The sequence below is a fragment of the Schistocerca americana genome, chromosome 4, assembly GCF_021461395.2.
Source record: "Schistocerca americana isolate TAMUIC-IGC-003095 chromosome 4, iqSchAmer2.1, whole genome shotgun sequence".
Classification (NCBI taxonomy): domain Eukaryota; kingdom Metazoa; phylum Arthropoda; class Insecta; order Orthoptera; family Acrididae; genus Schistocerca; species Schistocerca americana.
The window spans coordinates 355,944,882-355,970,004 of NC_060122.1; the positions used below are offsets into that span (position 1 = coordinate 355,944,882).

Below are 25,123 nucleotides of genomic sequence, written 5' to 3' on the forward strand. Positions count from 1 at the left end.
GATACACACACACACACACACACACACACACACACACACACACTAATGAGCAATATGATTAGCATCATCTCCCATAATATCGAGTGAGCCCTCCGAAACATCCCCTTAGAAAAATTAATGAATTACTGTGCTGATAAACCTTTTACGTTATTTGATTTTCAAACAGCTGAGCAGAACCGGACGTACCCAGACATTTCTCTCATTACTTATTCTGATCAACACTAAACTGACACACAATATTTTTAGCGCAACGCAATCTGACTTTCAATGATCCCTACAAAAGAATGGCCCTGACTGACAATAACCTATTATTTTCATGAATCACTTACCTCACATAAATCTTCGTTACTCGAACTACTGCAATACAGCGAGAGCCAATACCGCCAGCTAAATAAATGATTCTAACTACTGAAGGCACTAACTACTGATAGGCATAGTCAGCAAATTAAAGATTTTGATGGAGAACAAACAATGTATTTACCTTAATAGTGTTGAAAAGTCATAATATATATAGCAGTTCATGCCATCCATTGTTACAAATGTACTGTTTCTGATGGACACACGTCCAGATCATCCGGTCTCAAAACACTGCCATTTCACTCCCCACATCCACCACTGCTGGCAGCTCACCTCCAACAGCGCAACGCTACGTGCTGTTCACACCCAACTGCCCAAATATTCCAACAATGCAAACCAGCCACAGACTGCACACAGCACAGTCAGTGATTTTCATACAGTGCGCTACGTGGCGTTACCAACATAAAAACCTAAACAGCCTACCTACACTTCTTACGGCCTTTAAGATGTCAGCACTTCGACGTGCCATGGGGTCAGTTAGAAAATGGCGTCTCACTCCTCTCGTTCTTTATAACCAGAAATCTTTAGAGTACAGCTAATACATAGGTAACATTTACCGTAATAATGTGGGAAATATTGGAGAGAAATAATGAAATAAACATGGAAATAGTTTATTCTATGAAAATCATTTGTGCAAAACAACAGTTGAAAGGCTGTTGATTAGCATGAGTAATGGCTAAGAGTCCAATGTGGTCCAAAGCACAGGTTGCAAAATGGTTTTGATAATAGGGCAAGTACAGGGTGTGTTCGCCTCGGACAGACTCGCGGCATGCACAACGAGTTGTCAAACTGTTAACTAGTGAGTCATAAGTGTCTGTAGAATTAGCACCCACTCCTCTTCCAGACAGGGTTTTAACTCCTGAATGTGAATGGTTCTAGGTGGGAGGGGGGGGGGGGGGTTGTTGCAACTGCCCTCCCATGAGCACCACAAATATGTTCAATAGGATTCAGGTCAGGTGAGTTAGCCGGCCAAGCCATACGGTGAATGTCCTCGCTTTGGAGATGTTCATTAATCAGTCGAGTCCTTTGTGGTCTTGCGTTGTCTTCCATAAAATGAATTGAGGGCCAACAGCGCCCCAGAAAGGACGCACATAGAGCTCTACGATCTCCCAACGGTGCATCTGGGCGTTCACGCAACTAGTGCAAAACACAAGGAGCGGTGTGCAGGTATCGTGCACGATCCCTGCCAAATCAGCACACCTCCCACACCGTATGAGTCCCTTCCCCTGATGTTGCATGGATGGTCTCGTGTCCCACGTTCGCTCCATACGAAGATACGCCCAGAATCAGGTTGTAGAGTGATGACAACAGTAGCCCATTTAAGCTGTGTCCGTTCTCTGTTCAAAATGGTTCAAATGGCTCTGAGCACTATGGGACTTAATATCTGAGGTCATCAGTCCCCTAGAGCTTAGAACTACTTAAGCCTAACTAACCTAAGGACATCACACACATCCATGCCCGAGGCAGGATTCGAACATGCGACCGTAGCAGTCGCGCGGTTCCGGACTGAAGTGCCTATAACCGCTCGCCGGCCGGTGTTGAGATAGATTTACACTTCTCACTCTTCCCTGAAAGTTTGTAATATTATTATGGAATCACCCTGTATACTGAATAGTCATGGGACACAAACTTACAAATGAATTAGTGGAAATATTAAACGTTAATGCATAATGACGTATTGTTTCAGAACCTCCGACCGATTTTACTGACATTTCGACAGCAAGAATGAGTGGCATTGTCGAAGGTTCCCTCTGTACTGTAGGTGGAGGACTGCAGTTGAGCCATGCGGCTGTAGATTACATGCGTCTGTCGCTTCTGCGTCCGGGATATTATCCCTTGCCATTATCGCTTTGCCGGCCCTTGTGGCCGAGCGGTTCTAGGAGCTTCAGTCTGTAACCGACCGACCGCTACGGTCGCAGGTTCGAATCCTGCCTCGGGCATGGATGTGTGTGATGTCCTTAGGTTAGTTAGGTTTAAGCAGTTCTAAGTTCTAGGGGACTAATGACCTCAGATGTTAAGTCCCATAGTGCTCAGAGCCATTTGAACCATTTTCTTTCATTATCGCTTTGGCTCTCCCCGTGTTACGCGCAGCGGTCTTTCGCTACAGCACTGGAAGCCAGGATTCGTTTACCTCGAGATTTTCTTCTTTTTTACTAAAACTGTTTCACGTTTCTAAAATTCTATGGCTTGTATGAACAAATGGGTGTAGTAGCTTTTCTCCATAGCGAGATATCACGTGTGAACCAATTTTATTAGTTAAGACAGGTGGAGAAATCGACTGTGGTCGAGCACGCGCAGGAATTAAAGGGAAACGAGGCTCCTTTCAGTGTTGCATTAGAATACTGAAGACTAAATGGGTAGATGTCGTAATTAATAAAAAGGTATTACAGCAAACTGAGGAGAGGACAGCTTTTTGGCACAAGTTGACTAAAGCGATAGGTTAATAGGATACATAATGAGTCATCAGAGCACAGTTAATTTGGTAATGGAGGGACGTGTGAAGGGTTGAGAATTAGAACTGGCATGGAATTCTCCTATTTGAAGTAATTTTCTCCGGCCGTTCACCATTTGCGTTACGATGTCATTCCCCAGCGTATGTCTGCATGAAGTCAGTTCCACTGGTGAATTCTGTCAGCATTATGGTGCGACTGTCGTGTTGTGCGAGCAACACGTAAACGTTGTTGCTTTGATTAGGGGTATACGTCATTTGCACGAAATATACGAGCGGTGACTCGTGCTGGCATGTATGTATAGAACCGCAATGTCTTGAAAGAAACAAGTTTTCGGCAACGGCCGTTACTTATTTACATTTTATTTCTATCTTGCGTACTACGTCGTTTTGCCTGTGTAGCCATTCTCAAGCAGAATACATGTAGTTAACGGGTGAAAAATTTTTCCTGAGAACGGCTACACAGCCAGTATGGCCACACAGCTGAAACGACGTAGCGCAAAAATAAAAATAAAATGGAAATAAATAATGGCTGATGCTGGAAGCTTGTTTTTCTGAAGAGATTCATCACGTCCTCTATTGCAAGAAAATTATTTGAAGAACCGAAATGGCTGGCTGTGATTCGTTTCCGGATGTACCGCAGAGCCCATCGATCCAGACGGCTAAACTAGCTATCTGCACTGGCCTGACACAGCAGCACTACTTCCACTGCTGCCCAAAATGAATTACCGCACGACGCTCCACTGTATTAAGGGGATGCGCCATTAATTTTTTAGCAGTTGCAGGAACGTGATAAGGTATTCAGGCGCGGAGATATCAGTGTGCAAGACGATTGGAATCATGTACCTGTATACAAACAAAAAAATTACGAACTTTTTTTTTGTTGGGGGGAGGGAGGTTTGGTGATAAAACTTTATGACTACCTCATACCGTACTATTGTAGTAGAAAAGTAGATAATACGCGATCTTTTGCGATATGTCTACACATTAATTCCTAACGATCGCTGTGTTCCACCTCTTTTTCTCACAGTATTTGTGTTGTAAAAGCACCAGCCTTTCCGACTTGTCTTGTAGGTACATTTTGGTAGATTCTTCTCATGGTGCACTTTATTTCGAGTTATGGGGAACAGTGTCACGTGCTAAATATCAATTAGCCGACCTGCTTCATACTGTTTGGATTTATGACGCTATCGCCTTTTCCTTTTCATTGTTTTATAGTCCTCGTTTTTTTCCTTACTGGGGTGGTTGTCTCTCATTGCTTTCGTTTTCCGGTTCATTTTTCGTTGTTTTTCTTGGTCTTCCTTTTTGTTTCTGCTTTTTCTTCCTATTTGTTTCCTTGTCTGTTTCTTATCTTTAATTTGTCATGGGATCGGATCAGCTATTGGGCCTCTGTAGATTCTTTGTCTACGTCAGAGTCCAGGTGCAACCGATCTGACATTCTCTAGTAGTCTAATTGTGTCTCTCAGTGAACCTAGTTCGTTGTAAATTTACGCATGGTCCCTCTTACGGTACCTGTTCCTACTTCCTTGTGGAGGTCTTCTATTTATGTACAATGTTCTGCGTCGTAGATCGACGGTACGACCTTCTTTTGCACTGTTTGTATTTGGTATATATTAGTCATGCTTGCTGCCTCCCAGAAAGCGCATGCATGGATGACTATAGGTAACAATGTCGTCTTGAATAGTCTATATATAGCGCAGGAGGATTGCAAACATGAAGCTTTTGTTGTTGTTGTTGTTGTTGTTGTTGTGGTCTTCAGTCCTGAGACTGGTTTCATGCAGCTCTCCATGCTACTCTATCCTGTGCAAGCTTCTTCATCTCCCAGTACCTACTGCAACCTACGTCCTTCTGAATCTGCTTGGTGTATTCATCTCTTGGTCTCCCTCTACGATTTTTACCCTCCACGCTGCCCTCCATTACTAAATTGGTTATCCCTTGATGCCTCAGAACATGTTCTACCAACCGATCCCTTCTTCTAGTCAAGTTGTGCCACAAACTCCTATTCTCCCCAATCCTATTCAATACCCCCTCATTAGTTATGTGATCTACCCATCTAATCTTCAGCATTCTTCTGTAGCACCACATTTCGAAAGCTTCTATTCTCTTCTTTATCTATTTATCGTCCATGTTTTACTTCCATACATGGCTACAGTCCACACAAATACTTTCAGAAATGACTTCCTGACACTTAAATTTATACTCGATCTTAACACATTTCTCTTCTTCAGAAATGCTTTCCTAGCCGTTGCCATTCTACATTTTATATCCTCTCTACTTCGACCATCATCAGTTATTTTTCTCCCCAAATAGCAAAACTCCTTTACTACATTTTTTTTAAATCTTATGGGACTTAACTGCTAATGTCATCAGTCCCTAAGCTTACGCACTACTTAACCTAAATTATCCTAAGGACAAATACACACACCCATGCCCGAGGGAGGACTCGAACCTCCGCCGGGATCAACCGCACAGTACTACTTTAAGTGTCTCATTTCCTAATCTAATTCCCTCAGCATCACCCGAATTAATCAAACTACATTCCATTATCATCGTTTTGCTTTTGTTGATGTTCATCTTATACCCTTCTTTCAAGACACTATCCATTCCTTTCAGCCGCTCTTCCAAGTCCTTTGCTGTAAACAAACAAAAAACAATTAAGAAATTTGGGGGGGGGGGGGTTGTTTCTTAGGGAAAAAGTGGATAAGACCTTTGGAGAGTCCAGTGCCTCATACTTCTGTCACCCGTACGTGGTGATGGAATTTAAGGCTTTTTCTGTGCATCAGTAGTCATAGATGCTTTCACTTTGCCTCAGAAATGGTTCAAATGGCTCTGAGCACTATGGGACTTAACATCTGAGGTCATCAGTCCCCTAGAACTTAGAACTACTTAAAGCTAACTAACCGAAGGACATCACACACATCCATGCTCGATGCAGGATTCGAACCTGCGACCGTAGCGGTCGCGCGGTTCCAGACTGAATGCCTCTCTGAGGAAGTTCTTGGTCGTTGAGTGTGAGGCGTGTCATTTAAAAGGAATTGTTTCCTGCTGAAATAGACGGCGGTTGTTTCGTCCCAAACCTGCGATGCCTGCGTTCGCCTCGCTAATTTATACAAACAACGTAAAACCTGTATCTCGATATCCAGATGGGTGTTACACTGCAAATGGAAACGAGAATGACGAAAGTCCGAAAGTAGAGCTCTGAGTGGTGGTCCTAGTACGCTTCCTTGAGGGACACACGTCTGTGCTGTGGACGAGTGGGTCCAAAGGAAGAAGTGCGCTATGGAATTGATACGGAGAATCAGTGAGTTTGGACTGTAGCACAGCGTCGGAGGGACGAGACATAGACGGCGTCGGCGTGAGCGCGGCCGGCCCGGAAGCAGTGAGCAGGTAACGCCTCGGCGAGATCGATGCTGCGGCTGTAGCGCTGGGCGCTGCCCGGATAGCGCAAGGCGGCGCCGCGCCGCTGCCCTGCAACCAGCCAGCCCTTGTTCCCGCACAATGGCCCGGCGAGCCGAGCCAAGTCGGGCCCGGAGCGCGCTGCGCTGCGGGCCAAGGAGTCAGCCGACCCCGTCGCCGGCCCGCGCCAAGTGTTTCGCGTCTCACCTCCGCGCTGCGCCGGCGCCACCGTCTCCACGAGCTGCTCGCTTCTCTCACGTCACTGCACTGTAGCTCAGCTCGGCCTCCTTAGTTGAGGGTGGCGACACACAAAAATTATCCGTACCTCTGGGGAATCGATACCGATACCTTTTTACTCGACACCTTCCCATTGAAATGTTTACTCGTATCTGTTGGAACACGTGAGGCAATACTGACCCTACGACTTATATTAGAAAATAGATTAAGGAAAGGCAAACCTACGTTTCTAGCATTTGTAGACTTAGAGAAAGCTTTTGACAATGTTGACTGGAATACACTCTCACAAATTCTGAAGGTGGCAGGGGTAAAATACAGGGAGCGAAAGGCGATTTTCAATTTGTACAGAAACCAGATGGCAGTTATAAGGGTCGAGGGGCATGACAGGGAAGCAGTGGTTGGGAAGGGAGTGAGACAGGGCTGTAGCCAATCCGCGATGTTATTCAATCTGTATATTGAGCAAGCAGTAAAGGAAACAAAAGAAAAATTCGGAGTTGGAATTAAAATCCATGGAGAAGAAATAGAAACTTTGAGGATCACCGATGACATTGTAATTCTGTCAGAGACAGCAAAGGACTTGGAAGAGCAGTTGAACGGAATGGGCAGTGTCTTGAAAGGAGGATATAAGATGACCGGTCGCGGTGGCCGAGCGGTTCTAGGAGCTACAGTCTGGAACCGCGCGACCGCTACGGTCGAAGGTTCGAATCCTGCCTCGGGCATGGATTTGTGTAATGTCCTTAAGATAGTTAGGTTTAAGTAGTTCTAAGTTCTAGGGGACTGATGACCTCAGAAGTTAAGTCCCGTAGTGCTCAGAGCCATTTGAACCACTTGGCTGTTAACAGCGCGTAGCGTTGCGCAGTTGGAGGTGAGCCGCCAGCAGTGGCGGAGGTGGGGAGAGAGATGGCAGAGTTTTCAGAGAGGATGATTTGGACGTGTGTCCATCAGAGACAGTAAATTTGTAAGACTGGATGCTATGAACTGCTATATATATTATGACTTTTGAACACTATTAAGGTAAATACATTGTTCGTTCTCTATCAAAATCTCTAATTTCCTAACTATGCCAATCAGTAGTTAGTGCCTTCAATAGTTAGAATCTTTTATTTAGCTGGCGGTATTGGCGCTCGCTGTATTCAAGTAGTTCGAGTAACGAAGATTTCTGTGAGGTAAGTGATTCATGAAAGGTATAGGTTATTGTTAGTCAGGGCCATTCTTTTGTAGGGGTTATTGAAAGTCAGACTGCGTTGCGCTAAAATTATTGTGTGTCAGTTTAGTGTTGATCAGAATAAGTAAAGAGAGAAATGCCTGGGTACGTTCAGTTCTGCTCAGCTGTTTGAAAATCAAATAACGTAAGAGGTTTATCAGCACAGTAATTCATTAATTTTTCTAAGGTAGGTTTCAGTTTCTAAGACTTACAGAAAGCTTTTGACAATGTTGACTGGAATACTCTCTTTCAAATTCTGAAGGTGGCTGGGGTAAAATACAGGGAGCGAAGGGCTATTTACAGTTTGTAAACCAGACGGCAATAATAAGGGTCGAGGGGCATGAAAGGGAAGCAGTGGTTGGGAAGGGAGTGAGACAGGGTTGTAGCCTATCCCACATGATATTCAATCTGTATATTGAGCAAGCAGTAAAGGAAACAAAAGAAAAGTTCAGAGTTGGAATTAAAATCCATGGAGAAGAAATAAAAACTTTGAGGTTCGCCGATGACATTGTAATTCTGTCAGAGACAGCAAAGGACCTGGAAGCGCCTAGAACCTAGAACGGAATGGACAGTGTCTTGAAAGGGGGATATAAGATGAACATCAACAAAAGCAAAACGAGGATAATGGAATGTAGTCGAATTAAGTCGGGTGATGCTGAGGGAATTAGATTAGGAAATGAGACACTTAAAGTAGTAAAAGCGTTTTGCTATTTGGGGAGCAAAATAACTGATGATGGTCGAAGTAGAGAGGATATAAAATGTAGACTAGCAATGGCAAGGAAAGCGTTTCTGAGGAAGAGAAATTTGTTAACATCGAGTATAGATTTAAGTGTCAGGAAGTCGTTTCTGAAAGTATTTGTATGGAGTTTGGCCATGTATGGAAGTGAAACATGGACGATAAATAGTTTAGACAAGAAGAGAATAGAAGCTTTCGAAATGTGGTGGTACAGAAGAACGCTGAAGATCAGAGGGGTAGATCACATAACTAGTGAGGAGGTATTGAACAGAATTAGGGGGAAGAGAAATTTGTGCCACAACTTGAGTAGAAGAAGGGATCGGTTGGTAGGGCATATTCTGAGGCATCAAGGGATCACCAGTTTGGTATTGGAGGGCAGCGTAGAGGGTAAAAATCGTAGTGGGATCTCAAGAGATGAATACACTAAACAGATTCAGAAGGATGTAGGTTGCAGTAGGTACTGTGAGATGAAGAAGCTTGCACAGGTAGAGTAGCATGGAGAGCTGCATCAAACCACTCTCTGGACTGAAGACCACAACAACAACAGCTGGGGTACTTTATAACAGGTACCGGATCGAATGATCAAGAAATATAAGACTAGCTATTATTTGGAGACACTTGTTTCACCAATGTACACTTTCCTTAGAACAGGCAGAGCCAAAAATTCTGCCCGCTACAGTGCTCTCTCTCGCGCCTGGTCACACACTTTCCCTACCATCACATCACGCTGTCTGAGTGGTAAGAAGGGGAAACTGCGACTGTATCTCATTTAGATGGCAATGTAGTCGTGCGTTCACATAGTCAACGCGAATATAGAAAACATCGTTCTTGCGAAACACAGCTATCTCTTTACTCACACAAATTGCTGAGCGCTATCGAAAGGGGATTTCAAACCGATTATGTACTTCTAGATTTCCAGAAGGCTTTTGTCACCGTACCTCACAAGCGGCTTGTAATCAAATTGCGTGCTTGTGAAATATCGCCTCAGTTATGCGACTGGATTCGTTTGCAGATGAAGCTGTCATTTATCGTCTGGTAAACTCATAAGAAGGACAAAACTAGTTGCGAAACGATTTAGAAAAGATATCTGTATGGTGCGAAAATTGGCAATTGACCCTAAATAACGAATAGTGTGAGGTCACCCACACGAGAGCTAAGAGGAATCTGTTAAACATTGTTTACACGATAAAGAAATCAAATCTAAAGGCCATGACGGCCGGGGTGGCCGAGCGGTTCTAGGCGCTACAGTTTGGAACCGCGCGATCGCTCCGGTCGTAGGTTCGAATCCTGCCTCGGGCATGGATGTGTGTGATGTCCTTAGGTTAGTTAGGTTTAAGTAGTTCTAAGTCTAGGGGACTGATGACCTCAGATGTTAAGTCCCATACTGCTTAGAGCCACTTGAACCATTTTACCATACAATACGGTGCCAAACGGCATTAACATCTTCTGTATAGCAAAGTATCGACTTTCCTCAGAACTGAACTGTTGCGGACCTACCATATCATGGCAGCAAGCAGCGAATAACCAAGCTGGTCTTATTGTGTTTGGTGGTCGGGTAAGTACGATGCGCTGTGCAATGCGTGTACAGCTGCGCAACTAACGTTTAGCGACAGATTTCTTTGTATGTTAGTAGCCGAAAACAGATAACACAAATTTTTAAGATGCAGACTCTGAAGCACTTGACCATGAGCCGGCAACAAATGCCATACCACACAAGTCGCCGCGGTTATCAGAAAATGGATTAATACATTGATTAATTAATTTCATAAAACCGATAACTACTTGGAACAACCTCAACGCTTTACTTGTCTAATCTTCAATGAACGTGAACCCATACTAGCACGTCAACATTTATCGTGCAAATGCATCGATTAAGTTTGAACAAAAATGATTGAATGAGACTCTCTTCATGCAGAACGTCTGTCTCTATCTGAAGACAGTAATTGTGGAGCAGTTGGCGTGTAGCAGGGATAACAATACGCACAAGGCGCTCGTTACTGTAACCACTATCACAATAGCTACTCTGACTTTCACAACACTTAAAATTATTTTGAAACATTACAACCAGCGTAGCAGATTACGATCGCTTTGCATTTCTATTTTAGCACATTTGTAGGCTATTTTTATGTAACGTTTCAACTCTTAACAACCGCGCGGGATTAACCGAGTGGTCTCAGGCGCTGCAGTCATGGACCGAGCGGCTGGTCTCGGCAGAGGTTTGAGTCCTCCTTCGGGCATGGGTGTGTGTGTTTGTCCTTAGGATAATTTAGGTTAAGTAGTGTGTTAGGTTAAGGACTAATGACCTTAGCAGTTAAGTCCCATAAGTTTTCACACACATTCAACTCTTAACATTAACAAATGTCAAATCAGGATATACTCTTCTTCTCAAGATCTTTCAAATGCCGTTTAGTAAGTACATCGTTGCAATAAAAAAAATTTAAAAAACCGTTCTTCAATATCTCGGGTGATAAAAGCGTCAAGCGAATTAAACATACAGCATAATTAAGTGCCCCTGTACGCACTGTCATTAGCCGAAAACTTCCGTCACGTCTGTACTGAAACGTGACAAAATTCGTAACAGTCTTTACTGTTACCCAGAGCACCTGACTTACGGTGCCAAGGAAATATGTTTTAAAAGAAGTTGATTCTTCTCAGACATATAAACCAAGCAAGTCACACAACCCGTATTAAAGCGTATGATGTGTTTATCTGTGGCTGCACTAGTGATCAAAACGAAAACAATGTTCTCCTAAAACATATTAAAAAGACAGAACAATACATTATTTTCGTTTAAGTAAAGAAAAAGATCTGCTACGGATTAAGGTGGATTCAGATTAAACATCCGTTATTTTTATAGATGGACAGATTATTTTAACGTTTCATACTCACTTTTCTATCGCTTTTGCTGCCCCGTCCATAATCATTTTACCTTCGTTTGTTTCACAATATTGCGCACAGGGGAAGTTTCTATCGACTACTCAAAGCTTCTCTTGGCACTCCGCGCTTACACTGCGCTACACACAAATAAACAGAAAATGAAATTTTGCTCATCCCTTCCCTTGTCATTATTTAAGCTAACTTTATTTCGTTACCACTTTTTTATCTTACTTATAACGTTTCAAGACATCAATTCAGAACTCGCACCTTTTCGTGACAATATGCACAGCACAGTCGTCTCAGGCAGGAACATAGACTATAGATAACATAGACTGCGCATGACGTCATTTTACTGAAACCAACATCTAAGTCACGTGACTCGTGGCACGAAGCCGAGCATATCATTACGCATTTTTAGTGCACAATTTATCACATTTTTGTTACAGATCAAATTTTGTGCTTTTTTACTAGATGCAGAAGTAAGGACCTCCACATATACTCGGATTAGACATTTGTTTAGTATCCTGCACATTTGGTAAAGTGACAAAAATTTCAGTTGTGTAAGTGGATTACTTTAAAATACTTGCAGAGGTATTTCCACAAGTTGAAAGTTAGTATGGATGTTGGTCCTTGGATGTAAAACTTTATGAATCACTAAGATTTTCAGACGATATCTACATCACCCCCAAGCCACCAAACGGTGTGTGGCGGAGGGCACAATTCGCGCCAAAGACACATTTCCTTCCCTCTGTTCCACTCGCGGATCGCGCGAGGGAAAAACGACTGTCTGAACGCCTCAGTACGAGCTCTAATTTCCCTTATCTTTGAATGGTGAAAAATGGCTCAAATGGCTCTGAGCACTATGGGACTCAACATCATAGGTCATAAGTCCCCTAGAACTTAGAACTACTTAAACCTAACTAACCTAAGGACATCACACACACCCATGCCCGAGGCAGGATTCGAACCTGCGACCGTAGTAGTCCCGCGGCTCCGGACTGCTGCGCCAGAACCGCTAGACCACCGCGGCCGGCACTTTGAATGGTGATCATTGCGCTATTTGAAAGTTGGTGGTAATTGATGTGTTGGCAGAAGAGCCAACACTGTGTTGCTAGAGGAGGCCGAAATGCACGCGTTTAATTATACGCTGACTGGCGCGAGGTCTGGAACAGTTAAGGGAATTAATAGTAGCAAATAAAGTACGTAGTTGATATAATACTTAACTTTAATCCACAAGTGGTGTACATCGCTCTTGACGGTACAGGTTATAATGTCAATATCAAATGCTATGGCGCCTTGCTAGGTCGTAGCAAATGACGTAGCTGAAGGCTATGCTAACTATCGTCTCGGCAAATCAGAGCGTAGTTGTCAGTGATCCATCTCTGGCTAAGTCGGCTGTACAACTGGGGTGAGTGCTAGGAAGTCTCTCTAGACCTGCCGTGTGGTGGCGCTCGGTCTGCAATCACTGACAGTGGCGACACGCGGGTCCGGCGTATACTAATGGACCGCGGCCGATTTAGAGGCTACCACCTAGCAAGTGTGGTGTCTGGCGGTGACACCACAGTAATGGTATATCCTCTGCATCCTCGGCGAAGATCCGATTTCGGAATTTCGTGAGCACCCCCTTCCGTTTAGCGCGCCGTCTATCTGTAAGTGTGTCCCACTTCAAACTTTCTATGAGATTTGTAACGCACTCACGATGACTAAATGTACCAGTCACGAATCTAGCCGCTCTTCTTTGGACCTTCTCAATCTCTTGAGTCGACCCGACAGGTAAGTGTCCCACACAGACGAACAATACTCCAAGAGCCGCGCGGGATTAGCCGAGCGGTCTGAGGGCGCTGCAGTCATGGACTGTGCGGCTGGTCCCGGCGGAGGGTCGAGTCCTCCCTCGGGCATGTGTGTGTGTTTGTCCTTAGGATAATTTAGGTTAAGTAGTGTGTAAGCTTAGGGACTGATGACCTTAGCAGTTAAGTCCCATAAGATTTAAAAAAATATACTCCAAGACTGGACCAACAACGTGTTGTAAGCTATTTCCCTTGTTGGAGGGCTGCATCGCTTCAGGATTCTACCAATAAACCGCAATCCAGAGATCGCCTGCCCGTTACTTGTGTAATCTGATCATTCCATTTGAGATCACTTCGAATAGTCACACCCAGATACTTGACGGATGTTACCGCTTCCAAAGACTGGACATTTATTTTGTACTCGTTCATTAATGGGAATTTTCGCATTGTAATACGCAGTAGATTACGCTCACTAATATTGAGAGATAACTGCCAGTTATTACACCACGCATTTATTTTCTGCAAATCCTCATTGATTTGTTCACAACTTTCGTGTGATACTACTTTCCTGTAGACTACAGCATCATCGGCAAACAGTCTATATCTAGCTCACTATAGCAGGATAACCAACGTTTTGTAATATATTACGCTTCCTATCTTGATATCTTTCGGTATCTGTACTGGATTACGACAAAGTCAGAAAACATACGTGCTTATTTTGTGTAAATACCTGACGCTGTGCACATAAACGAGTTTCAAAAAAATGGTTCAAATGGCTCTAAGCACTGTGGGACTTAATATCTGAGGTCATCAGTCCCCTAGACTTAGAACTACTTAAGCCTAACTAACCTAAGGACATCACACACATCCATGCCCGAGGCAGGATTCGATCCTGCGACCTTAGCAGCAGCGCGGTTCCGTACTGAAGCGCCTGGAACAGCTCGGCTACAGCGGCCGGCTAAACGAATTTCCTTTCTTACAAAAGCTTACTAAAGCATTTCGCACATATTCTTGTGGAATTGTTAGAAAACTAATGCTGCGTTCGTAATTGTTATCTTGTCTTCCATTCTGTTGAAGCGGCGAACTAGAAGAATTCACAGTGCAAAAATAAAATAAAATAAAAAATAATAATAATCATAATAATCATAATAAAATAAAATTTCACTAAAGAACAGTCATTCTGACGCTTGTTAGAAGAACTGTCAATGCATTTCAACTTGACCATGAGTAAAACCAGTAACCACTGCTTTAGTATCAGGACTCTCGGAGAAACTAGGTTACCTGCAGTACATGTGTAAGAGTAGTACCTCAGTTCGTTGAATCGTCAAAATCAATGCTTGGTTTCAGCAATAAATGAGAGAAACTGTAACTGTCAGCACCACACAGTGGGGAACGACGGGAACTCGCCTTTCTGCCCCGAGACACGTGACTTAAGTGTTGGTTTCAAGCATAAACACGGCAGAGACAGGGACATGCGCGGTCTGTGTTATAAGTGGTCTATGGGTAGGAAGGTGCCGGACGCACATCTCTGCAGTCGCACCGTCGACTGTCAACCGACATTTCATTGCAGCGGAGCATCTGTACAACTGAACTCCTATGGATAAATATTAGTTAAGTGTGTTACAAAGGCTCAAGTCAGTTTTCAATGTACCTTTTTAAAATATTAGTTAAGTGTGTTACAAAGGTTCAAGTCAGTTTTCAATGTACATTTTAACAGCTAGCTTTCAGTTACACCTTAAATTAAAATTAAATTTGTGCTGTTAAGGGCAATTTCAGTGTCGAACTCTACATAGTTGTCATATAACAAACCTAACGTTTTAATACCATGACAGGATAAATAAGACCCGGCTGCTTGTTTCTGTATCTTGAACCATTCTTGAAATGAAAGAGGTGTTTTGTCTTATGCGATTCACCTCTTTTCTATACGCTTTTCACTATTTTGAAATACATAATCTTTTTTATTTTATTTGGGTACTTGTTATTCCAAAATATTGAGAGTGATGAAAGTCAAATACCTCTGGATTTAAGAAACTTCTGTACGGTAGTATATGAAAGACAAACCCTTTGCAGTCTCTCAGAAACTGATCCAGTGAAGTAAATGCGATCTCTTCTCTGGCTGCGCTCAGAAGATGAGAGGCGAGGCTTTCGCGAGTTGGTCTTTTATTCGGGCGCTCTGGCAGAACTGTCGTCTGCCTCTGAGGCGATCTGCAACTGCAGGCATGGGGCTGCGCCGGATCTTCCGCACGAGTTGCTCCTCAGACTTGGCGATGCAGAACTCTTAATGGAAGTCTCATGTAAGCTCCTGCCGTGCTGCACAATCCACGAGCGCCTCATTTGCTTTTCAATGATTCAGGAGACGACAAAACGGCGACGTTTCGAGAAACAAACAAAAAAAATAAAAATGCCGGCAGCGGCAAAACTGGGCTGAATATTTGAGAGCGCGCTAAGCCGATAAACAGGGTTTCTTGTTTATTACAATAAGAGGATTTGTTTTCAAAGTCGGAGCCGTACTGTATATTCCTTCGGCACCAGCCACAAGGAAGTTTTTGAGTACCTCTCGGCTGCCTTCTTGCCAAATGCAGGACGTAAAATTTTAGACAACGATAAACACCGACGATGCACTTCCTAGTGTACTTAATAGGCACTAAGCAGTGAAGGAAATCAAACAGAGGTTCAATACTGGGTTTAAAATTCAGGGAGAATAGATTTCAGTGATGAGATTCGCTTATTACGTTGCTATCCCGTGTGAAAGTGAGGGAGAATAATTGTCGGAGCTGCTGAATGGGATGAGCAGTCTACTCAGCATAGAATGTGAACTGAGAGTAAATCATAGAATGACGAAAGTACTGAGCAGCAGAAATGAGAATAGCGACAAACTTGACATAAAAAATGAGAGCCTCTTAGCAGAAGCTACGGATTTCTGCTACCGTGGAAGTAAAATAACGCATGGCGGGGGATATAAGAATCAGACTGGCAGAGTATTCCTTACTAAAGCAAGTTTGCTGTTATCAGACGTATGACTTAATCTGAGAAAGATATTTCTGAGAATGTACGTCTAGAGCACAGCAATGTATGGAAGTAAATCGCGCACTGTGACGAAATGGGAAAATAAGGGAACCAAAGCATTTGAGATGTTGTCTCATCCCAGATGAGAGTATTGCATGAGATTGGGTGACAGGGTTCGTGTAAAGGCAACTGACCGGTTTTGCCAGTTCAGAAGGAGTCTTGACCTGGCTATTGTGTTAAATCCCTTACTACAAAAAGTAAAGATTGATAAGTGACTTGGATTAATATCAAGCAGAGTGGATTGCAACTTCTAAAATCGTTCAGGAACACTGTTAACTCTTGCTCCTTTCACACTGAAGGTGTGTCCGCCCCCGGTAGCTGAATGATCAGCGTGACGGATTGTCAGTCCTCTTGGCCCTGGTTCGATTCCCGGCTGGGTCGGGGAATTTTCTATGCCCAGGGACTGGGTGTTGTGCTGTCCTCATCATCATCCTACCATCCTCATCGACTGCAGGTCGCCGAAGTGGAGTCGAATTGAAAGACCGGCGCCCGGCGAACGGCCTGCCCAACGGGGGACCCTAGCCAAAAGATTAAATAAATAAACTGAAGGAGTCGTAGCCACGAAAACCCCAAACTTAGTACAGAGACGATGCCTGGCTTGCACCATTCTGCCTGCTATGAACTGCAACTGTTACTACGACCTGCACCCACAATACAATACGCTGCGTTCCTCAGCTTCTCGTCTATGATCCTATCAGCTATGCTGATACTAACGTAGCTACTTCAGCCTAGCCCTGTATGGCTACTGGTACTGCTGTTTTAGTACCTACGGTTATTTTTGTTCCATCGTTACAACAACAATAAAATGCGTGTTTTTCTCACCAGACGCGTTTCGCTTTAGTGAAATAAAGCATCATCAGTGGTCCATATTACAGATATTTAAGTATAAGTTGTTTTCAGGATCGAAAAACAGTTCGTTATCAAATTGTTGGTTTTTACTTACGGTAATTTCTGCTCTGTTATTCCCCTACATCAGGAAATGACGTCTGCCAGCACGTCTTTGGTTTCTTTCTTCGCTAGTCACTGATAATGCTGCTCTAATTTCACGTTGCTTTGCAGAACTACGTATTTTTTACATTTAACACATCACAGTTTCGTAGATGATTGTTCACTGTTTGTTTGCTACTAAGGGTGTATCGTGTTTTGCAGTTTTACAACATTGCCACTAGTTTTCCTTTGATCTATATTTTTCTTTTATTTCTCTGTAGTTCATTACATTTGTGTTATCGTACTTAATTATGTTATTGTGTATTTGCGTACTATGTAAGGGTGATGAAGGATAATGATGGAGATTTTTATTGTGGTAAGTGGGGGAGGAAGAAGCATAGATGAGTGGACTTATGTGCGTAGTAATGTGATGGAGAGTGAGTTGTCGGAAAAAGTGAGAGGCATAAACTGAAACGGAATTGGAAGGGAGGGGGGGGGGGGGGAGGTGGGACGGGTAGAATGAGAGAGGGTGAAGGATGGAAAAGGCCCTTTACTTTTTCATGGGATCTCTTCAGCTATTTTATATAATGTCTGATTTTCTATATATATTTGGTCACTGAGCAACTGTTTATTTTGTGTTAATGCTTCGTGTATACGGTAATTTTCTTGGAAAGGGACTAGGTGTCTGTCTTTACTGATTCTTATGATGTTCGTATATTTTGCAATAGTGGTTGGGCCGGCCGGAGTGGCCGTGCGGTTCTAGGCGCTACAGTCTGGAACCGAGCGACCGCTACGGTCGCAGGTTCGAATCCTGCCTCGGGCATGGATGTGTGTGATGTCCTTAGGTTAGTTAGGTTTAATTAGTTCTAAGTTCTAGGCGACTGATGACCTCAGAAGTTAAGTGGCATAGTGCTCAGAGCCATTTGAACAATTTTTTAGTCTCTGCAATTCAGCTGAAACATACCAGATTTTGATATGTCTGTTTTTTATTTCAGTTTTGGGATGTGTTTTTGTATTGAGTTGTTTCTTTTGTAAACCTTGTTTTTTTGAATATTTCACCTATTTTAGCCCTGCCTGGTCCTCGTTAGTTCTATACATCTGCCCATTACTCTCTTTCATAACCTGCTTTGCTACTCTGCCTTGGAGCGTCCTGCTCCCAGAATTTTATCGTGAGTTTTTCTCTCATTTCGTAACTTTTCGTCATTATTCCGCATATCCTCAAGACGCACCGCTGTTTCATTGGCTCTAATTATGCAGTCTCTGTCTCTCTGTTTCCGCGTTCTCTGTCTTGTCGTAAGCGTCGTGTGTCGCATTCGCTTGGAACTACGTCCGTTAGCGGTGTACTGTAATCTCCATGTTTATAGCGTGATCGCTCGATGGACTGGCGCCTGGCAGCCGTCTTCGTGGCTCTGCTGTCCTATCGTCATCAGCCTCGTGGCTATGCCGCGATACTTCGACGACATACTTTACTCTCCATAGGTTACTATTTCTCACAGGACTTGACTTTTTGTTTGTCGATACTATAATGTGGAGTGTTAACATGCCAAATGAGGAAATTCTTCACAGAATCAGGGAAAAAAGTAACGCGTGGAAAACACTGACTAGAAGAAAGGGGAGGATAATAGGAAATACCTTAAGAAAAAAAATGGTTCAAATGGTTCTGAGCACTATGGGACTTAAATGCTGAGGTCATCAGTCCCCTAGAACTTAGAACTACTTAAAGCTAACTAACCTAACGACATCACACACATCCATGCCCGAGGCAGGATTCGAACCTGCGACCGTAGCGGTCGCGCGGTTCCATACGTTAAGACATTAGTGGATAATTTTCGTGTTACTAGATGGAGTAGTAGCCCGGCAAAATGTGTAGGGAAAGACAGAGATAGAATATACAGAACAAATATCACAGGAAGCTGTGTGTCGGTGCTGCTCTGGGAGAAAAACAGTGGCATGGGAGAGGAACTCGAGATGATTCGCATGAAACCAGTCAGAAGGCGCCACCCAACCCCCTACCCCCCGCCCCCAACCCTTCCACGACCACCCCAAACGAAACAGCACAAGTCATCGTGCCTGCAGCACAAGTTATTTCGTCCTGGAAAATCTGCTCTAAAGTTTGGAGTAAGATAGCCCGTGACAGTGACAATTTTTATAATTCCGATACTAGCCACGACAAGTATTATTTCAAGTTTTGCGCAAGTTTATTGCTAATTAACATAGCGCATTGCTTGAGATTAGTGGCTATGTGGCAGTACCAAAACTGTGTGCCAGATGGGGACTCAAATCTGAGACCTTTGCCTTTCAGAGGCAGTCCTCTAATGGATGAAACTTCCCAGACCAGAGAGGCTAAGAGGAAATTATACCAACCAGATCCTGGCACAGAACAACATTGTGTGGTTCCCACATTGTCTCTTACTCGTTGACGAGTACAAGACTTACAATATAGGTGCACTCGTAAACAAAATTTATGTTGGTAGTAATATGATGTGATCTGCCATTAGAAAAAATGGCTTTGTAGAAAAAATGTAGAGGGCTATTGTAGAAAATATGATGTGTAAAAAAATTTAGAATATGGTATTTTTTATTTCCAACAGATTTATTGCACAAGACGTACTCAGCAACACTACATACCACACACTGGCGAGAGACACAGACGTTTCATATTAAAAATCAGTTCGTGAATTTGTAGCATTTGCATTTCATACAACGATAACGCTACGATGGGCCGACGCCATGACTTACGGAACTTTTGCACCACAGATCACAAAAAATACGCTTTTTTTTTTAGCGATCTATAATGTGGCACCGCAATTAAACGGCAGTCTTAACTGCGCGTTTAAGTAAATGTAAGCTCTCGATAGCACACGACAAAGTCAAAGACATTTAGTGGGCAACTTTTCATTGACATGCTGTTACCCGTGGGCCGTGCACGGAGCCAATGCTTCGCGATGTATGCCACGCAAGACAACTGGTGTGAAGTCACAAGTTCGTAGCGGGGCCAGTATTTCTCGTAGGTCCCAAAGCACATACTTGTGAAGTCACTCAAACGTCACTGTCGTAATATATGATAGAGGGAAAAAATTATTTCATGCTGCACAAGTAGTATGACAGCTTCTAACCTGGTTTTCAGGCAGTGCCGCAGATCAGTCTGTCAATACAAGCTTCATTCCAATAAATACTCTCCTGCACCATCGCTTTCGTTGGCTCTGTCAATACACATATAATTTACCACCTTTCATGCGTACCTATAGCTTGAACTACGTCACAGATCAGACTGTCACCACAAACTTCAGTTCACAAAACAGCACAAATAATATTGTATTGTTGTTGTTGTTGTTGTGGTCTTCAGTCCTGAGACTGGTTTGATGCAGCTCTCCATGGTACTCTATCCTGTGCAAGTTTCTTCATCTCCCAGTACCTACAGCAGCCTACATCCTTGTAAATCTGCTTAGTGTATTCATCTCTTGGTCTCCCTCTACAATTTTTACCCTCCACGCTGCCCTCCTGTAGCAAATTGGTGATCCCTTGATGCCTCAGAACATGTCCTACCAACCGATCCCTTCTTCTAGTCAAGTTGTGCCACAAACTCCTCTCCTCCCCAATAGTTATGTGATCTACCCATCTAATCTTCAGCATTCTTCTGTGGCACCACATTTCGAAAGCTTCTATTCTCTTCTTGTCTAAACTATTTATCGTCCATGTTTCACTTCCACACATTGCTACACTCCATACAAATACTTTCAGAAACGACTCCCTGACACTTAAATCTATACTCGATGTTAACAAATTTCTCTTCTTCAGAAACGCTTTCCTTGCCATTGCCAGTCTACATTTTATATCTTCTCTACTTCGACCATCATCAGTTATTTTGCTCCCCAAATACCAAAACTCCTTTACTGCTTTAAGTGTCTCATTTCTTTACTTAATTCCCGCAGCATGACCCGACTTAATTCGACTACATTCCATTATCCTCGTTTTGCTTATGTTGATGTTCATCTTATACCCTCCTTTCAAGACACAATAATATTGTATAAAGATTAAAATAAACATTCTCCGTATTCTGCTGTACTGCCAGAAACACGTTTGCCCTACGTCACTTCTCATAATTATGCTGTGACTGACTGACAGAAGAAAACGGAGCAGGCGCCATGTTGGATTTCGTGTCTGCGAAGCGGTTTTCGTACTTAAACTTCCGAAATACTAAAATATGTTGTTCAGTTGCAGCACCGCGTTTGATCTCTCAGAAACGCGTCGTGTTTGAGGCGATTAGTTGAACAGAAGTGTCGGGAAACTGTGTGACGTCGGTCCACGGTAACATTATCTCGCGGAACAGTGCTGACATCACACGAAAAAGGAAGTCACGGTATCCAGTAGTGCAGCAGAATGTAGCACGGCAGGAAGCAGCTAGCTCTGGTGGTGCAGGAAGCACACAGGCAGGTCAGCGGAGACAGCCGTAGCCGGATAGGGGCTGCAACTTTCAGCCCCCGGCGGTGGCTCGCTCGTTACCGAGTCCTTCCCAGCTACCGGTGGAGGCAGTGCTGTCGTCTCTCGCTTCCCCCTTGCGCAGCAAAGAGAGAGTCGCGGACGAACGTATAGTAGGGCACCTTAAATCTGGTCGCGTTACATGTAACTGGCGCGTAACTGAATCGCAAAACGCGTGGCGGATGACGAGCGCTAAGTCGCCTGCGTCGACTCGTAAAGCCGAGCTCGCCCTTGTTGGCTGCAGCCTTTAACTCCTTGCAGCTCCACCTGCAGCTGCAGCTTGGCCCAGACTAACTGTGGCGCGCGCTATCTCGTGTGCGCCGCCGGAAATATACCTCGTGCCGTATCAGCACGGTCCCGTGGCCAGCTGTGCGCCATTGCTGCAATTCACGCGAGGCCCTTCTGCCGGTGCCGCGAGTCTTAACAGCAGAGCCGTGCCGCGACACGGTCACCGCCATAAAGTTGCTCGTATTTCGCTGGTCCTGCTCGTTATTTTTGCCCTAGTCGTGTGTATTTTTGCCCACTTTTTTGCGTTAAACTTCTGCAGTATCGATCAGCTCAGTGTTAGCGCCATAAGAAAATGGTGTGGTAAAATTCATGGAAAACGCCTCATTTGAAGCCGTGCTAGATCTTGAATCTGTGCAACTACTTCCCCTATCAGCCATACAGCCGTTTATGTTTATTGTCCTAGAGAATGGCCACAGACGGGGCAGTAAATTCCCCTACCTTCATATAATATACATATAGGGTGATCAAAAAGTCAGTATAAATTTGAAAACTGAGTAAATCACGGAATAATGTAGATAGAGAGGTACAAATTGACACACATGCTTTGAATGACATGGAGTTTTATCAGAACCAAAAAAATACAAACATTCAAACAATGTTCGACAGATGGCGCTTCATCTGATCAGAATAGCAATAATTAGCATACCAAAGTAAGACAAAGCAAAGATGATGTTCTTTACAGGAAATGCTCAATATGTCCACCATCATTCCTCAACAATAGCCGTAGCCGAGGAATAATGTTGTGAACAGCACTGTAAAGCATGTCCGGAGTTATGGTGAAGCATTGGCGTCGGATGTTGTCTTTCAGCATCCCTAGAGATGTCGGTCGATCACGATACACTTGCGACTTCAGGTAAACCCAAAGCCAATAATCGCACGGACGGACGTCTGGGGTCCTGGGACGCCAAGCATGACGAAAGTGGCAGCTGAGCACACGATCATCACCAAACCACGCGAGCAAGAGATCTTTCACGCGTCTAGCAATACTTTTTTCTTTTTTTGTTCTAATAAAACCCCATGTCTTTCCAAGCATGTGTCATTATTATTTATTTACATTATTCCGTGGTTTATTAAGTTTTCAAATTTATACTGACTTTTTGATCACACTATATATATATATATATATATATATATATATATATATATATATATATATATATATATGTGTGTGTGTGTGTGTGTGTGTGTGTGTGCGGTTCAAATGGCTCTGAGCACCATGGGACTTAGCATCTGAGGTCATCAGTCCCCTAGAACTTAAGTACCTAAACCTAACTAACCTAAGGACAGCACACACATCCACATCCGTAGCAGTCGCGCGGTTCCGGACTGAAGCGCCTAAAACCACTCGGCCACCGCGGCCGGCTGTGTGTGTGTGTTTGTGTGTGTGTGTGTGTGTCCAGCATCTCCTCCTGCTCCAATATATCGATTTCGACCAAATTTATTACGACGAACATTTCATAAATTATGCACAAGGTGCTATTTCTGTTTTGTTTTTTCGCTGTGTACTCTAACACAAAATTGGCGGGAGGCAGAAATGTACCCTGCAGGGCTCGCAGGTAGTTTGGCTGTTGAAGACCAGAGGTCCTACTTCAAGACAGAAACTTTACGCTGCAACCCGACAGAAATCAAATGGCTCTGAGCAATATGGGACTTAACATCTGTGGTCATCAGTCCCCTAGAACTTAGAACTACTTAAACCTAACTAACCTAAGGACAGCACACGACACCCAGTCATCACGAGGCAGAGAAAATCCCTGACCCCACCGGGAATCTAACCCGGGAACCCGGGCGTGGGAAGCGTGAACGCTACCGCACGACCACGAGCTGCGGACCCGACAGAAATCCATAGTGCGTTAAGTGAAGTTAATGGTGAGTTCACAGAGGACCATAGTACAGTTTCGAATTGGGTTAATCATTAGCGTGGTGGTTGTATAAGCATAGACTATAATTCCAAGACCCAAAAAGCCAACAAATGCACGAAGTGTGAAACTTGCGGCAGATACTCTTCAAGAAGATCACATTGCGGCTTGTGAGGCACTATCTGAAGCCAAGGGTATTCCCCCAGCATCAGTGTTCCGTATTCTGACGAACTGAAGAAGATAAAAATTTCTGCGAGATAGGTGCCGCACTGTCTGACTACTGAAGACAAGCACAAACGCCTGAACATTGTAACTTTTCCCAAACATCGATTCCATCGTGGAGCTCAAGGATTCTTGTGTTGCACCGTCACTATTGATGAAACGTGGATTTAGAGACGTCGAACCAGAGTTGAAATCTCGGTCCAATGAGTGGAGAACTTCAGATTCTCCACGTCCAAAAACGTTTCTATGATGATTTTTGCCTATGGCCACGAAAGAATCATCATGGCAGATAGAGTCTGACGTGGAACAAGTGTCACGGCAGTGTTTTATCTCAACTTCACGTAAAACCTGCGTAGAAAAATGCACAAAACCCGACCTCAGTTGCTCAAGGCTGGGCCATTCATTCTCCCTGACAATGCTCGCGCGCATATCGACGATGGTGTAGCTCAAGAATTTTGCGAATACGGATGGGAACTACTGTCACATATTCCTTACAGCCCAGACATGAGTCCATCTGACTTCGACTTGTTCCCGAAATCGAAGAAACCTATCCATGGACGTCATTATCTTTCTCTGAAAGAAATTTCTACCACTACTGCCCAAGCCATTTAACAGACGAACAGAAGTGGTGTTCTGGATGGAATAATAGAACTTCTGAGACGTTGGGATTTAGTCACAGAGAGGTAGGGAGACTATATTGAAGGAATGAAAAGAGATATTAAAAAAATAAACATGTAAGTAAAAAAAATTAGTATGAATTATTTATGAAGTGCCCTCGTGTGCATACTGTCTGGGAACCAGCACTGGAAGAGTTAGAACCTCCTAGGTCCCGTAGAAGCAGAGATACAGGTGAAAATGGTATTCAACCGTTGACATCTAGGCTGGACTATACATGTCTGTAGTGTCTGCATGCGTTGCAGGGGCTACACATGCGGATGGGCATGGCTGAGCAGACAGAGGGGGAGGAGGAGATGGATAGTGAGAGGGAAAGGAGGCAGAGAGATGGGAGTAGGAGATGGACGGGGGGGGGGGGGGGGAGGAGATGAACAGATAGAAGTGGGAGGGTGAGGTGGACAGTGGTAGATGGAACAGGAGATGTACAGATAGCGAGGGGGCATGAACAGATTGACAGAGTGAGAGGGGGGAGAAGGTGAAGGGATGGACAGATAATAGGAAGAGACAGACAGAGACAGGCGAAAGCAGGAGATGAGCGCGGGGAGAGGAGATACACGGGGGGGG

At 43.9% G+C, this 25,123-nt stretch overlaps 1 protein-coding gene across 3 annotated transcripts in view; it reads left to right on the forward strand.

Moving 5' to 3' along the window:
- The window catches only part of LOC124612264 (irregular chiasm C-roughest protein), a 1,966,673-nt gene that overhangs the window by 1,827,562 nt on the left and 113,988 nt on the right, over positions 1-25,123 (forward strand). The window lies entirely within an intron of this gene.